The sequence below is a fragment of the Podarcis pityusensis genome (assembly GCF_964106645.2).
Source record: "Podarcis pityusensis genome assembly, chromosome: 3".
NCBI lineage: Eukaryota > Metazoa > Chordata > Lepidosauria > Squamata > Lacertidae > Podarcis > Podarcis pityusensis.
In genome coordinates, this window is record NC_138026.1 from 9,036,365 (window position 1) to 9,052,445 (window position 16,081).

The 16,081-nt window shown below is 46.9% G+C and overlaps 1 long non-coding RNA gene across 2 annotated transcripts in view; it reads left to right on the forward strand.

Annotated features, from left to right (window-relative positions):
- Positions 1-16,081, forward strand: part of LOC308473679 — a 147,246-nt gene that overhangs the window by 111,517 nt on the left and 19,648 nt on the right. Inside the window, exon 3 of one of the 2 annotated variants that reach the window (XR_013984186.1) lies at positions 15,496-15,905. This is a non-coding gene — a long non-coding RNA (uncharacterized lncRNA). The remainder of the gene's footprint in view (positions 1-15,495; positions 15,906-16,081) is intronic. The other variant, XR_013984187.1, reaches the window with a different exon arrangement.

The window sequence follows — 16,081 nt, forward strand, 5'->3', positions numbered from 1 at the left end:
TATGAGCTTTTCACCCAGCTGGCTCTTTGACAAACCTCCTCAGTGCCCAGATGACTCATGCTGATCAACACAAGCCACTCTACTGCATCGAACCTTTACCTGTGTAATTGCTAGGGGCTGCCGGGAGCCAGCTGGCTTCTGTGATATGATGATGATGGCTCACACATTTTGGATCCACGGAAGTGTGAGCAGCCTGACTTGTACGGGTCGGACAAAAGCTCTCCCTGTCCCTATTTAACGATAAAATGTACTATAATTTCATTTTTGAAAATGGAATTGAGAACCAGGTGAAAGGTACCAGGCAGACGTTTAGCTTTAATGTTTACTATAACTAACCCCAAGTTGTTGGTATTCATCCATCTCGAGAGACAAGGGAGTGCACATCTGGGGATGAAGTCAAACCGCCGGAGAATCACAGCGCCTGCTGTGGCTGCGGAGATCCACAACTTGTAACTGCTGCCTTCAACATTGTTTTACTGCAGACATGTCCAACCGGTCGACAGGTAGATCCCCTGGTGCTCGTGGTCAATCGCGGTCGATCGTGCGAGCCTTATCGGTCGTGTGACTTTTTAAAAAGGGGAATGAATGTCTCCGTCCCTGCCGTCTAATTGCATCAGGTCAATTTATTGCTCGTATAGCGTTAGCTCTTAGCTATTGATTTAAAGGTATGTATAGAACTCTGTCCCCTCCCCCCAAAAAAGCTCAACAACATTGGTCCATCCTCCCCCCAATGGGTAGATCATTGCCAGTTTGTTTTATATTGGGAGTAGATTGCAGTCTCTTGGGAGTCTGCCTGCCTTCTCCCACTCAGCTGCCCTACACCTGGGGGGGAGGCAGTGGGCAAACTGTTATGGTAGCATGGCGCCTGTGTGTGCCCAAGCCACCATGTCTCTCCCCGGAGAGACGCATGGCTCGGGCGCACTGCAGGTCCCGCGTTGAGTGTCGCCTGCCATTTTGTCACCCCCTCAGTGGTGACACCCTGGCTCGTCCGCACCCACCGCACCCCCCTTCTTCCAACCCCTGGTGGTGCCCCCCAACTGAAAGGCTGGTGTAGGTGGGTGACATGGAAGAACTGAACTTCACAAATAGGCAACCCAGTCACTGTAGAGCAGTGGTGGGGGAAACTTGTGACCTACTAGAGGCTGTTAGACTCTAAATCCCCATCATCCCCATCCATTGGCCATTCTGGTTGAGATGATAAGTGTGGGGTCAGAGCAATGGGTCTGAATCCAATGCTTTGTGCAGTAGGCTAGTTTCTACAAATACTTATGCAGTGCTCTGTATCTTCCACAGATGCAAGAGGCATCTGCAAGATGCAAGAGGCGGTACCTACGGGACCGACTCTCCTGGTATGCCCCACAGAGGAACCTACGGTCTGCAAATAAAAACATCCTGAAGGTCCCAGGCCTCAGAGAGGTTAGGCTGGCCTCAGCTAGAGCCAGGGCTTTCTCGGCTGCGGCTCCAATCTGGTGGAACGCTCTGTCACAAGAGACTAGGGCCCTGCGGGACCTGACATCTTTCCGCAGGGCCTGCAAGACAGAGCTGTTCCACCAGGCCTTTGGTCAGGGCCCAGCCTGACTCCCTCCTCTGGCAACCTGCACAGAACTTTGCTTAACGGTTGCCATTAATTTGATTTTAATTAATTTTTATAATGAAATGTTTTAGAATGTTGGATTATTTGATTGTTTGATTATTTGATTGTTGTTAGCCTCCCTGAGCCTAGCTTTGGCTGGGGAGGGCGGGATATAAATAAAATTTATTATTATTATTATTATTATTATTATTATTATTATTATTATGACTCATTCCGGTGTCACAGACTGGTGGGACACAGAGGAATCAGTTGGTGAACCCACAAGGGAAGAGGGCTCAGAGCCAGGGGATTGGCGGTGGAGTGATGATGAGTGGTCAGAGGGAGAAGTCTGGGAAGAGGTGGTGTCGGAACCTGAAGAAGTAACAGGGCTTAGTGAGCTGGGAGAGTCTGTGGCAGAGAGAAGTCCAGATTTAGGGCAGAAGGTGAAGCAGGAGGAGGAGAAGGAGGCCAAGAGGTAGAGATGAGGCATGGGTGTCTCCCCTACCCGCTTGTCTTCCAAAACCAGGAGGGAGGTGACGTGGGCAGAAGAGAAGCTTCATATAGGCACTGTCTCAGATCGCTTGGGGAAAATACAGGAGAGGAGGAGACTTTGGCAGCTGTGGAGAAGTGAGGACCTTCAGTCTCAGCAACCGCTTCATGTGAGAAGACCTGACGGAGATGAGTCCTGTGCTCATTAGGCCTGACACTGTTTTTGTCAATAAAGAGTTAACTACACTTTGCTCAGTGTGATTTGCTGCTGGCTCGTACCATCCAGGCAAGAATACTCAAGGAGGGGGCAGGGCAGGGCTTGTGGCTTAGGGAGGGGGGTTTTGGCTGGGAAGGGTGTGTGACCTGGGAGAGTCTCAAGGGCCAAATAGCTGGGGGGCTGAATTTCTCTCCTGGGCCAGAGGTTGCCCCTCCCTGCTCTAAAGTGTTGTCAAGCTTAGACCCTGAGAGATACCCCGTGTCTCTAATACCCTGTTTCCCCGAAAGTAAGACATGTCCTGAAAATAAGACCTACTTCCAGTTTTGCCTCTCGCTGTAATACAAGGCATCCCCCGAAAATAAAACCTCCCCAATAATAAGGCCTCCCCCAAACATAAGGCCTCCCCGGAATATAAGGCCCCCCAAGCTACCGTAAGGCATCTGACTCCTCGGGACCATAGTGGCGGGCGCCACCACTGTGCAGCTCACTGATTGGCCGCAGCGCAGCGGGAGCTGTTCAGGCAGTGCAAGGTCTCTTTAAATCAGAGAGCCCGCGCCGCTGATAGGGCAAGCTGTCACCTGCTGCTTGCTCTGCCCTGACGGAATCTGGCTGACTCACAATTAGACAATAAATGTGTACTGTAGTCTTCTTCTTCATGGAAAAATAAGGCATCCCCTGAAAATAAGACCTAGCGCATCTTTGGGAGCAAAAATTAATACAGTGGTACCTCAGGTTACATACGCTTCAGGTTACAGACTCCGCTAACCCAGAAATAGTGCTTCAGGTTAAGAACTTTGCTTCAGGATGAGAACAGAAATTGTGCTCTGGCGGCAGCAGGAGGCCCCATTAGCTACAGTGGTGCTTCAGGTTAAGAACAGTTTCAGGTTAAGTACGGACCTCCAGAACGAATTAAGTACTTAACCCGAGGTACCACTGTATAAGACACTGTCTTATTTTCAGGGAAACAGGGTAGTTGCACAGAATGGAAACAGAAGACATTTTCACCATTGCAGCCATGCTAAGGCAGAGTGAAATCACCTGATAACATACTTTCTTCTCTTATTCTGTTCAAGGTACAGGGATCTCAAACAGTCGGGGGGGGGGGGATGGGAAGCTGCCTTTGGCAATTCTGATCTTTTGCTGCTGCACTCAATTAGATTGGAAACAGGCATGCTGGTTACCATTTAGATAGGTACTATCCCCCAAGTAACGCTCTTGGCCTTTTCCTGAGGGCCCTGAGTTCAAAAGGGGGGAAAATCCCATTATCCCAGATATAATATATCATGTTAGGGGCGTAATTGCTTGAATTAATTTCATCTCTTACACAGGGAATAACATGAACCTTCTCTACTCCACTGCAGTTGCTACAGGCCCCAGAGACTGAAGAAGCCAGTGTGTTCTTTTACTTCCTTTCTAGGCAAAACCAAGCCCTGGAATAGAGTAAAACGGGGCTTGCGTCTGTGCAACATCTTGCTTCGTAAAGGGCACAGCGATGCCTGCAAGTAACCCATTCTAAAGTTCAGCCGGAGGTGGCGGGGGAGAGATGACCTTTTGCTCCGAGGAGGAGAGAGCAATGGGAGTGCAATTGTCATCTGATGCAATATAATAGCTGAACTCCAGCTTGAGGGAATCATAGCACTGCAACAGTCACCCCCTACTCGGTTCAGAGGAATCTCCAAGATGCACTCTCTCCCTCTTAGTAATCCCAGACCTGACGTTTCTCGTAAGACACTTTATTCCTCTAAGAAAATTTCAGATGTTTCTCTTCTTCACCACAACCTCCCCAGGAGAGGAAAAAAAACACTTCGCAAAATACCCTCTGGCTTGTCCCCTTATTTCTTTTGAAGGAGCCACCATCTCTTGCCATGGTGGAGGATGCAAAATGGCGGCTAAACTGCTGACACAGTTGCTGCTCAGTCCCTGCTCCTGCCAACCTAGCAGTTCGAAAGCATGTCAAAGTGCAAGTAGATAAATAGGTACCTCTCCAATGGGAAGGTAAACGGCGTTTCCGTGCGCAGCTCTGGTTCGCCAGAAGCAGCTTAGTCATGCTGGCCACATGACCCGGAAGCTGTACGCCAGCTCCTTCGGCCAATAAAGCGAGATGAGTGCCGCAACCCCAGAGTCGACCACAACTGGACCTAATGGTCAGGGGTCCTTTTACCCTTTACCTTTACAGTGGTACCTTGGGTTAAGTTCTTAATTCGTTCTTAATTGGAGAGCCAGTGTGGTGTAGTGGTTAAGAGCGGTAGTCTCATAATCTGGGGAACCAGGTTCGCGTCTCCGCTCCTCCACCTGCAGCTGCTGGGTGACCTTGGGCCAGTCACACTTCTCTGAAGTCTCTCAGCCCCACTCACCTCACAGAGTGTTTGTTGTGGGGGAGGAAGGGAAAGGAGAATGTTAGCCGCTTTGAGACTCCTGAAGGGGAGTGAAAGGCGGGATATCAAATCCAAACTCTTCTTCTTCTTCTTCTTCTTCTTCTTCTTCTTCTTCTTCTTCTTCTTCTTCTGGAGGTCTGTACTTAACCTGAAACTGTACTTAACCTGAAGCACCACTTTAGCTAATGGGGCCTCCTGCTGCTGCCGCGCCACCGGAGCACGATTTCTGTTCTCATCCTAAAGCAAAGTTCTTAACCTGAAGCACAATTTCTGGGTTAGCGGAGTCTGTAACCTGAAGCGTATGTAACCCAAGGTACCACTATACCACATGCAGCAATGGTGAAGCAATTTTAAAAAACACAAACCCTGAGGAAAACAAGAAAGAAGTTGTGTTCCTTTCACTGCTAATGGTGCTAATGGTGAGACTCAACTCTGAGGAACTTGGAAAAAATGTTCCCCACCTTCCTCAGAGAGGAGATCTCCTCAATTTCTTTGCCCACAAATAGGCTGCAGAATTCTGAGAGGCCATTTGTGTGCAGCCCTAGATGTAGTTCTGTATGTGTAGCTTCTGATAACCCTGTCTTTGGTGTTTTCTTTTCTTTCTTTTTTTAATGATATTTATTCAAATTTCAAAAGGAAAAGATTACATTAAAAAGAAAATTAACAGTAAAAAGAAAAAATACAAAATACAAAAAAGAAAAACCAATTAAAAACAATTCCATCTTTTCATCCCTTCTTTTACATTTACTTGTTTCCCAGACCTCCTCATACCTCCCTCTTTTGTATTCCAATTTAATTTATATGTCCAGCGATTCCTTTCCCTCCTTTTTAGTCCTGATCTTTAATCCTGATATATTATAACATTAAATTTTTAGATATTAGAAACCAATTTTTCCATATTCTTTTATACCATTACCGCTAGAAACTGCTTAACTTCAATCCGTCATCATTCTAACATTCATTAATTTTACAATATTTCTGTAAGTAGTCTTTAAATTTCTTCCAATCTTCTTCCACCGACTCTTCTCCCTGGTCTCGGATTCTGCCAGTCATTTCCGCCAATTCCATATAGTCCATCATTTTCATCTGCCATTCCTCCAGTGTGGGTAGATCTTGTGTCTTCCTGTCTTTGGTGTTTTCAAGGCCGATAGTTTTCCAAGCAGCACCTAGACTGAGCCCCTAACACCACCACACACAGTGTGAGTGTGTGGCCTCTTTAGATGGCAATGGGTTTTACTTTAAAATGTGGTTAACTAGCCTTGCACACCCACCAACATTTCTCCAATGAAAATAGGAACGTCCTATCCGGTCCCTGCTCCTGCCAACCTAGCAGTTCGAAAGCACATCAAAGTGCAAGTAGATAAATAGGTACCACTCCAGCGGGAAGGTAAACGGCGTTTCCGTGCGCTGCTCTGGTTTGCCAGAAGCGGCTTAGTCATGCTGGCCACATGACCCAGAAGCTGTAAGCCTGCTCCCTCGGCCAATAAAGCAAGGTGAGCGTCGCAACCCCAGAGTCGTCCGCGACTGGACCTAATGGTCAGGGGTCCCTTTACCTTTATCTGGTTCAAGAAAAGCAGGCTCCCTTCCCCCTGGCTGAATGCGCTGAAAGTCCTATCATTATGTTCGAGTCTAGCAGGCTGAGGGCATGCAAAGCCTTTTGTTGTTATGAACTGCCATTCCCTTTATCAGCGCTATCATAATATATGAGTACAAGACAGTGCGAGCGATGAGCCTGATATGGGAATAGCATCGGCTGGACTGTTAAACCTCATTATACTATTAAATCACAAACTTCAAGTTTCTCCCCTTTGGATATCGCATTTCAGTGTATTTTGCATCCTTCTTCCTCCTCCCCTAGGAAAACAGGTCTGAGGTTTGAGCTGGTGGATCAAGCAAATAATTATGTCATTCACGAACATAGCTCCATTTCAGTGTGATGTCTCAATGCTCAAGGGGGGTGTCGCATTACAGAGTAAGCCTCTTGATGCCAGTGGCATTTCCAGGCATGTAAAATCAGTTATATAATCACATTAATGGCCTGATACCATGTTCTAGGTCGGAGCTTTGCTGCCGGATTGTATTAGTTTGGTTTTAAGAACGGCTTTATGAGGGTATACTTGGTGATAGAAATATTAGATGTGTTTAAGTATTATACCTCAACAGGATCATAAAGCCCTGAATGGTGTGGGATGTGAAACACAAGAGCAGTCAAGTACAACATTCCTAGAGTGAACATGTTTACACATGGGGAGGGATGTTTGTCCAGCCAGCAGGTAAACGTCCTGCTTCCTTCTGGGCTGGGACAGACTTCCTCTGCATGTGACTAGAGGTGGGTGTGGCCTCACCTGTGCAGGTAATGACAAAAGCACAGGGCAGGGCAGCCATCTCTCTCTCTTTCACCACATGCATCAAAGACACAACATGTACTGAGCGAAAGATGCCCTCTTGGCTTCTAGCCAAGAGAGGACAAAGGGACTGTCTTCTTAAGAGATAGATTCCAAGTGTATGTTACTTCATTAAGCTAAGTCTGCCTTCTGGGATCTGATTGTGAACAGAATGTGAGTAAACTCTTTTTATACTTTTGTAAAAGACTGTGTTGTCTCTTCTATTTTATGAGGGAATAAGGGGAAAATGCCAGAACAGTTATTATAGAGGCTTTAGCGAGCCTGAGCAAACGCAGCCGTTGCAAACTTAAAATAAAGGGGAATGTATTACTCTGCTGAAATTGGGGGACTTGTTAACACAAGTTGGATAAGGATATAATCAGACAATATATCTTCTGCTGCATCCCTGAACAGTCCCACACATGGGGCATAGCACACCTCCACATCTCGGGGCAGTAATGCTTCTGAATGGCAGTTGCTGGAAACCCTGGGAGCAGCGAGTTCAGTTCCTGCTTGTGGGTTCCCACAGGCATCTTATTGGCCACTGTGAGAACAGGACAGTGGGCTAGATGGGCCCTTGGTCTGATCCAGCAGGGGTCTTCTTATGTTCTTACAGAGATCTGCGTTTTAGGTTACCTTAACAAAAAGAAAGGAGTGTCAATGTGCTGGTCCCATGGGTTACCCAAGAGGCGAGGTCCAAGTCCGGTCCGTGGTCAAAGGTACAACATGGAGGCAGTCCGTAGTAGCTGAAGCTGGGTGCAGGGCAGGGAGTCGGATGAAGTCAAGAACAGGCATGCAAGCAGGGAGTCAGGGTGGTCAGGAGCTCAGACAGGAAAGCACAACAGGAACTAGCAACCAACAATGTTGCACCCACAACTTGGGACTGGGGCTGGCCGGCTTTTATCTGCCCCGAGGCGTAGGGCGGCCCTGATCCTCTGGTGACTCGCCTCTCCTGGCCTAGAGGCGAGCACTCCTCCTGTGGGAACTTAGTTCCCTCCGCCTCTCTGCCCTGAGCCTCTGCAGCTCAGGAGAGGCTGGAGGGTTACCGGACCCAGAGGCAACCTCAGCTTCCCTGACAGGGCTGAGTGGAGCACCTGCAGGCCATGGGTCCTCCATCACCTCAGGAGCCAGAGCAGACTCAGCTGATGCCTGCACGTGAGGATCCAGCACAGGTGAGGACCCTTCGGGCTCATGCCCCAGCCCCGGCTCAGCTGGTTCTGGAGGCGGGGGATCCTGTGCAGGCTGGGATCCCTCAGGTTCAGCATCCGAGTCCGAATCCCAGGCCATCACAGTCAGGGGCTGGACTGAGGAGGAATGGTAGGGACCGCCAGCCCTTCTCCTGAACCTTCCCAAGAACAGGAGGACAGTATAGATTTAGATCAGTGGTTTGCAGAAGGGCATAGTTCAGAGGGGAGAAGCTGGGAAATATTGGAAGAGGAACAGCAGAAAGAAGCCCTAGAGGAGAGACAGCTGACAGACTCAGTGTCCTTGGAAAGCATTCCTGACCCCACTTCTCCCAGGACCAGAAAGAGACCACATTCCTTTGTCTTTCTCTGTGATTATTGAACAAACTAATTGGTAAGAACTCGTATTTTTTATCTGCTTCTTTGCTGCCACCGGGGGAGGGATCTGATTCCCCCAAGCCTGACAGCAAGCCGTTAATTGCTCAGTGGCCCCTTAATAATAAAAAGTCATTGTGAACCATACTCCTTGCCCACCCCCTATCACCATATCTCTTCCTACCTGGCACAACTTCATGCAGGGTCAGATCCAGAGCACACATCTCTTCTCCAAATGGAGGGGCTGCCTCCATTCGTGGAATGGACTGAGATCCAGCACAGGGTACCATTGCTGGAAACAGGGGAAGCAATTTTCGATGATTCCCCATTCGCACTACAGCCCCCGCAACATCTCCCACACTGACCTGGAAGGTTGTCTGAACCTGTAGATCCGAGGGGGGCAATTTGATTTTTAAGGGGGGCAATTCGAGAACCAAGTTAGTGGCCTTTTAGGCTCCCCCCCCCCGTGAATAGGAGTTCACTTTTTGAATGCAGTGGTACCTCGGGTTAAGAACTTAATTCATTCTGGAGGTCCGTTCTTAACCTGAAACTGTTCTTAACCTGAAGCACCACTTTAGCTAATGGGGCCGCCCGCTGCTGCACAATTTCTGTTCTCATCCTGAAGCAAAGTTCTTAACCAGAGGTACTATTTCTGGGTTAGCGTAGTCTGTAACCTGAAGCGTCTGTAACCCTAGGTACCACTGTAATAAGATTTATATATCACGGGGGGGGGGGGTGTCAGGATTTTAGAGATGTTTAGGTGGGGCATGACCAAAAAAAGGTTGGGAACCACTGCTGTAGGTAAAGGACTGCAGGGAGAGGAAAGGGATTAGTGGGGGGAAATTACCCTCACCCAAGTTCTGGTCTGCTCAGGTGAAATCTGGATACAGCTTGCTGACTTTCCAGTTTATTCCATGTTACTACTGCATCCCTCCCTCCCTCCCTCCCTCCCTCCCCATCTTATAATTAATGCCAAAGCCTCCCCTTTAAGTAAAATGGCACTTTAGATGAACACCGATGCCTGTCTAGCTCTTTTTATCATCCAAACCTCTTTTGTCCCATTTTGTTTGTTTTTAGTTGCTTAGTAACTTATTACATGCAAATGTCCCTTTTGTTCACTGTGGGACACTATGTTGTCTGCATATTTGTTATGTAAGTGGCATTTTCTTAAAATAAAGAGGAACTTTTTGAAAAGGAAAAGAAAGAGGTAGTTTGAAAATGCCTTTTCTTGCCTGTGGGGTTACGTGTCATGCTCTCTAGTGCGTGGAGAACAGAACATAGTGGCATGTACATAAACAAAAAGTGCCATTTCTGCCCTCGTCTCCCTGCCACCAGGTGTGGAAGGTCGGTTGTAGCTCACCATGCAGCTTACAGTAAAAAGTGCAGTGATTGGGTGGTTGTAGGCCATGGGTAGGCAAACTAAGGCCCGGGGGCCGGATCCGGCCCAATCACCTTCTAAATCTAGCCCGTGGACCATCTGGGAATAAGCGTGTTTTTACATGAGTAGAATGTGTTCTTTTATTTAAAACACATCTCTGGGTTATTTGTGGGGCACAGGAATTCATTCTTTTTCTTCTTCTTCTTCAAAATATAGTCCAGCCCTCCACAAGGTCTGAGGGACAGTGGACTGGCTCCCTGCTGAAAAAGTTTGCTGACCCCTGTTGTAGGCACTTCCAGTCTAGAAGTGTGTGAAGTCAGATGCGGCAACATCTTGTGGCCTGTCAAGTGCTTGGAACCCCTCTGGTTTTTTCCAGGGAGTAAAATTAAGGGGGAGGGTATTGTCCTTTTCCAGCGCCACCACCAAGCAACCCACCATAGCTGTGTTAAGTTCAGTAATTTAATTCATTGATATTGTAAATGCTTTTATGCATTACCATGTGCTGAAATCTGATTGGTTGGTAACTGAATTCTAGAGAGTTTTCTAGTACAGTGGTACCTCGGGTTACAGACGCTTCAGGTTACAGATTCCTCTAACCCAGAAATAGTACCCCGGGTTAAGAACTTTGCTTCAGGATGAGAACAAAAATCGTGCAGCGGCGGTGTGGCAGCAGCGGGAGGCCCCATTAGCTAAAGTGGTGCTTCAGGTTAAGAACAGTTTCAGGTTAAAAGCAGACCTCCAGAACAAATTAACTTCTTAACCCGAGGTACCACTGTAGTTCTCTCTCTTTTTGAAATAATTTTTGTTTAATTTTAGAAATTATAAACTTAAAACAAAGTCAGTTCAAAAACAACAACATATAAAGAGATTACTCGGAATAGTAGGACTTCCCCCCATCCACTCCATGGGCACTAATGTCAATATTTACAGCTGCATATCAGTCCATTGCTCGGTCCCTGCTCCTGCCAACCTAGCAGTTCAAAAGTACGTCAAAGTGCAAGTAGATAAATAGGTACCGCTCTGGCGGGAAGGTAAACGGCGTTTCCATGCGCTGCTCTAGTTCGCCAGAAGCAGCTTAGTCATGCTGGCCACATGACCCGGAAGCTGTACGCCGGCTCACTTGGCCAATAAAGCGAGATGTGCGCCGCAACCCCAGAGTCGGTCAGGGGTCCCTTTACCTTTATCAGTCCATTATCCGCATTTTTTATCCATCTAAATTGCCCATAGTTTTTGTTACTTTACAAGTGTGGTTAAAATCCTGCTAATGCTTTCATCTGCTTACAATGGTCTCCTAAGTATAGTATAAATTTCCCTCATTCTTGTCCTCTTGGTTCCTGAGCTTTCCAGTTAGTTTTGCCATTTCCACATAGTCCCTCAACTTACTTTTCCATTCTTCCTTGGTCGAGATTGTTTCTTCTTTCCATCTCTGGGCTAATAACATCCGTGCGGCTGTTGTCGCATACGTAAAAAGTCCTTTCTGGTCCTTTGGAATCTCGGTACCTATAATTCCTAATAAAAAGCTTTTTTAACAAAAGTTATTTTAAACATTTTTTAAAATTTCATTATATATCATCTCCCAGAAAGGAGTTTTCTAGTAGTTCTCATGTGATTGGCTAACATTGGTCACATGGGAGGTATCTAGCGAAGGAGAGACTCCATTTTGTGTGAAGCAAGAGGACTGTGTTTGCAAATCCACTGTGAACACTGCTAAGTTGAATTGTCCGCAATGGATTCCCATGCAGCAGGGTTGAAGTTGCAGGCCTTCCTATCATGTTTGCAGACAACTTTGTAACACAGAGGTGGCCTGCCAATGGGCCTGGTTCCTGAAGCCAGCTCCCCATGGATCTGCCATCTTCCATTCTGTGTACATGGCCAAGCCGGTGTAGATGTCGCTGAGACAGGAGTGCAAACGTGCTGAAAACGTGAGCTTGGGAGAGCCCATCTTTGAGACTCTGTCCTGCCATGTGATACCCAAAATCTCCTCAATGTAGCACATGGGAAAGGCCTTGAGGCATTGCTCCAGGTGGGTATACGTCTAGTCTTTAGTATCTTGTGCAAGGAATTTGGGTGCATACTGAGAAACTTTCCCAATTCAAGTGCTTTGAAACACTCTGTCATCCTAACACAATAAACCCTCTTTTAAAAAAGAAAAGGACTTTTCTGAGGTTAGAAAAGTGGCAGAGAAACTCGCTGGAAAATGTGGGGTGGACAAATGATTAATGCAAAGGCGTGATAACACCCCTCAAGCAAATCATAACGAATTAAAGCTAGACATTGCTCTAACCTCCATGTAAGCTTTGTGCAATCAAATCAGGAGAAATGCTGGACGAAAAGGTCATTTGGGGGAGCTCCAGATGTAGGCATGCTATGAGCAGAAGTACAGAGCAGTGCATTCTAGGCCTTAATCCTTCACGTGTGCTCCAATGGGCACCATAGCTGTCAACTTACAGATTTGAAAATAAGGGACCAGAAGCCTCAAAAATAAGGGATCATCAACCAAAATAAGGGATTTTCCGGCCCCGTGTATGTTCAACTTCTGAGCCTCTCCGAGCCAAATGCAGAAAGTCCAGCCAGCAGCCAAACGAAGCCTCAAGCAGTGGTTCCCACAGTGCAGCAACCCAGCAAAGGGGATGCAGCAAGGAAAACTACCATCACCTCTCTGCTGGGAAGCGCTGAGCAAAGGCGAGTCCCCAGGCAACGCGGCCGATTTGATCGGCACAAGGCATGCAAGCTCCACCCCCCCAGTCATTCTTAGACTCCTTATTGGGTGAGCAATGCAGCCAAGCAACACAGTTGGAGCCTCCCTCCTCTCTGGCTGGCTGGGAGGAAGGGAGAGGAGCTGCTTCCTTTGAAACCCAGGTAATTTAAGGGACATCATCAATAAGGGACAGCAGCGGGACACGGGGCTGGGATAAGGGAGTTTCCCGCCAAATAAGGGACGGTTGACAGCTATGATGGGCACATGGAGCTCCTAAACATGTGTCGGCTCTGTCGTATGTTTCAAGAGAGAGGGCAACTCCATGCACACAAAAAGCTGCGTAGTCTTCCCAGCTCCTGAAGCACTGGCTCTGCCCGCACGCACAGGGATGCTATGAACTTATTATCAGAGCTCCTATGCCTGCAGCGAAGCACCAGACCGCCGTGTTCGTGTTGATAGGCCACCATCAAAATGAATGATGGCAATCTCTAAAAAACAGGGGCCTCCTCATTCATCTTCCTCCCTTCTCGTCTGCGTGCTCATGTGTGGAATATTTGTAGCAATGCCCGTTTTGTTTGCCCTCAGAGAGATGGATGACTGCTTATTAAAACAATACCCAATGGGGGGGGGGCAGCTGAGACAAGGCAGCCTTTTGCTGCCCCTACACTTCCTCTAGGCCTCCCTGGTTCTCCCTTATCGCTTTCACGGCGTAGTTGTTCCTGCGTGGCTCCACGTTACTATCGGCATGTGGTTTTCGAATAAAAATTTTGAGATTCCCCCCCTGAGCTATTTTTCTGCGCTGATAATAGTCTCATCAGATAACTTCGTGGCATTTTTCCCCCCTTCAAAAATAGCACCTCCCAATAATTCGCCAGCTGAGATTTTCTGTGTGATAACAGGGAAGGGATTTCTTTGACCAATCTGACTTAATTATGCTACGAAAACGTTAAAAGAAGCAGAGTGTCACTTTCGAACTCTCTTTGGCAATTAGGGATCAGACTAGCTTTCCCTTCCTTGGTGTTTATGTTCTCTGGTCTCGTACACACACTTGCACATGCGATGCCATCTGTGGTATTTATAGGCGGATTGTGATTTTTTTCTGCTCCATTTCTCTACGCCGGAAAGAGGCAGAGAGGAGTCTGATTTTACACAGTGTCTCTTCAAGCAAGAGTTATCGGAGAACATTTTTAGGATAGCAAAAGTTTAAAAATCCCGGTGCTTTGGGGATTCCACGGAGGCAGCCGACTGGACGATGAGTATTATCCATATATTCAGTCTTGCATGGAAAAGTGAGGCAGGAAATGTTCAATAGCACACTGACTTATTCTCCAGCTCGAGACCCTGATTTGGGTCAAAAGGCAATTTCGAAATATGGATCAAGCTGTAAAGATAAAAGGAACAAAGAACACTGCCTTACGTATAACAGGTCAGAATGTTTTTCCATCTAGATCAGTATTGCGTATTCTGATTTGCAGGTACTCTCAAGGAATCTTTCACATCAGTGAAAGATGTGATCTTTCACCTTGATCTTTTTTTATTCTTTCTTTTTTTCCTAGAGGCACCAGGGAACGAGCCGGTTTATTTATTTTACTTATTTCTTGAATTTATATACCTCCCTATACCAGGAGGTCTCAGGGCAGTTCACAGAAAAGATCACAATATAAAAAACCAAAATAATAACCTAAATAACAACATTCCCCCCCACTCCAAAAAAAGCGACATTTTAAAAGGGCATAGGATGTCAATCAGGTCAACCCAAAGGCCTGGTTAAAAAGGAACATTTTTGCCTGGCGCCTAAAGGTGTATAATGAAGGCGCCAGGTGAACTTCCCTGGGGAAAGCATTCCACAGACAGGGAGCCACTGCAGAGAAGGCCCTGTTCTCGTGTTGCCATCCTCTGGACCTCCCAAGGAGGAGGCACATGAAGGAGGGCCTCAGAAGATGATCTCAGGGTCTGGATAGGTTCATATGGAAAGAGGCAGTCCTTGAGGTATTGCAGTCCTGGGCAGTTTAAGGTTTTATAGGTCAAAAGCAGCCTGTTAACTTCTCCATGAAAAACATGTGCTCTACCATTGAGCTAGGGTCCCCTCCATAGAGCTCATGGAACCTCCCTCGCATCATGGCTAGAAAGCAGTGAGAAAATACCTAAACCCCTTTCTGGAATAAGCAGCAGTCTTTAATTAATACTCACTTTAGTAAGAGGAAAAAGCCTCTAGAGGACTAGGGCCAAGAAGCTGAGTGGCCTTCCTGAGTTGTGAAGAGTTCAGTTTCTCTTTCACCTTTCTTTCTTGCTCCTGCAAGAAGAGGTCCAGATTTTGCCTCCATTCCCACCATTGTCCACTTTGCATTGAACATGGCTCCACCGTTTCAGCTCATGCCAAACAGTGAATTATGTGGGCAGAGGACAGCATCCCAATGTTTGCGGTGGCAAAGAGGGTGCTCTGAAAATAAAGCATAGCCAGATACTGTATTGGTGTCTGGGCAATACAAGGAGGAAGACTGTCTGTCCAGAAAGGCCTGCCTTTGTAGTAAGGTTAAAGCTTACTGGGAAATGATATACAATGAATTGAAAAGGATGGCCTCTCTCTCCTTCAGGTGGGTTGGTACATTGGCCAGTTTCTCTCTTCCTGGGAAGGACAGCCATGACGTTACCCCCCAAGTTCGACAAAGTCTTCTCCTGCCAAGCTTCAGTTGCAAATATGAAGTTCCAGAGTCCTTTTAACTTGTTCCCAATTTAATTGCCAGATCTCTTTGTAGTAAGGTTAAAGCTTACAGGGAAATGATATACAATGAATTGAAAAGGATGGCCTCTCTCTCCTTCAGGTGGGTTGGTACCTTGGCCAGTTTCTCTCTTCCTGGGAAGGACAGCCAAATGGGGACACATGGATTAGTCAGTATCCTGGCCCCAGCATGTGGTCACAATGGCCAATCTCCTTCAAGCAGGTGACATCAGCATGTGGTCACAGTGGCCAGTCCCTCTCCTTCAGGTGAGCAGCATCAGCATGAAGTCACAATGGCTGGTGCCTTTTTCAAGCAAGCAGCATCAACATGAGGTCACATTGGCCAGTTTCTGTCTTTGAGGTCAGTGGTACCATCATGTGAGGGATACACTGGTCAACCTTCACCAGAGCAGGTAATAGTGGACCCATGGCCCTACTCATGAAGGCAGGCAGAAGCAGGACTGTATGGCTGCTGTAAATTTTATATCCATAACTTTGTGAATCTACAACTTTGTGAGTACAAGATATAAAAAGTAAAAAAAAAAAAAGCAAAGATTAAAAAGAAACAGTATATTAAAGTCACTTAAGGAGGTATAGTTACTTAAAGTTGAGTGTTGGGAAGCTTTTCTCAGTGTGGGTAAACACAAAGTTTTCCCTTGGGTTCCAGTTTTCTGTATAGAATTACCGTA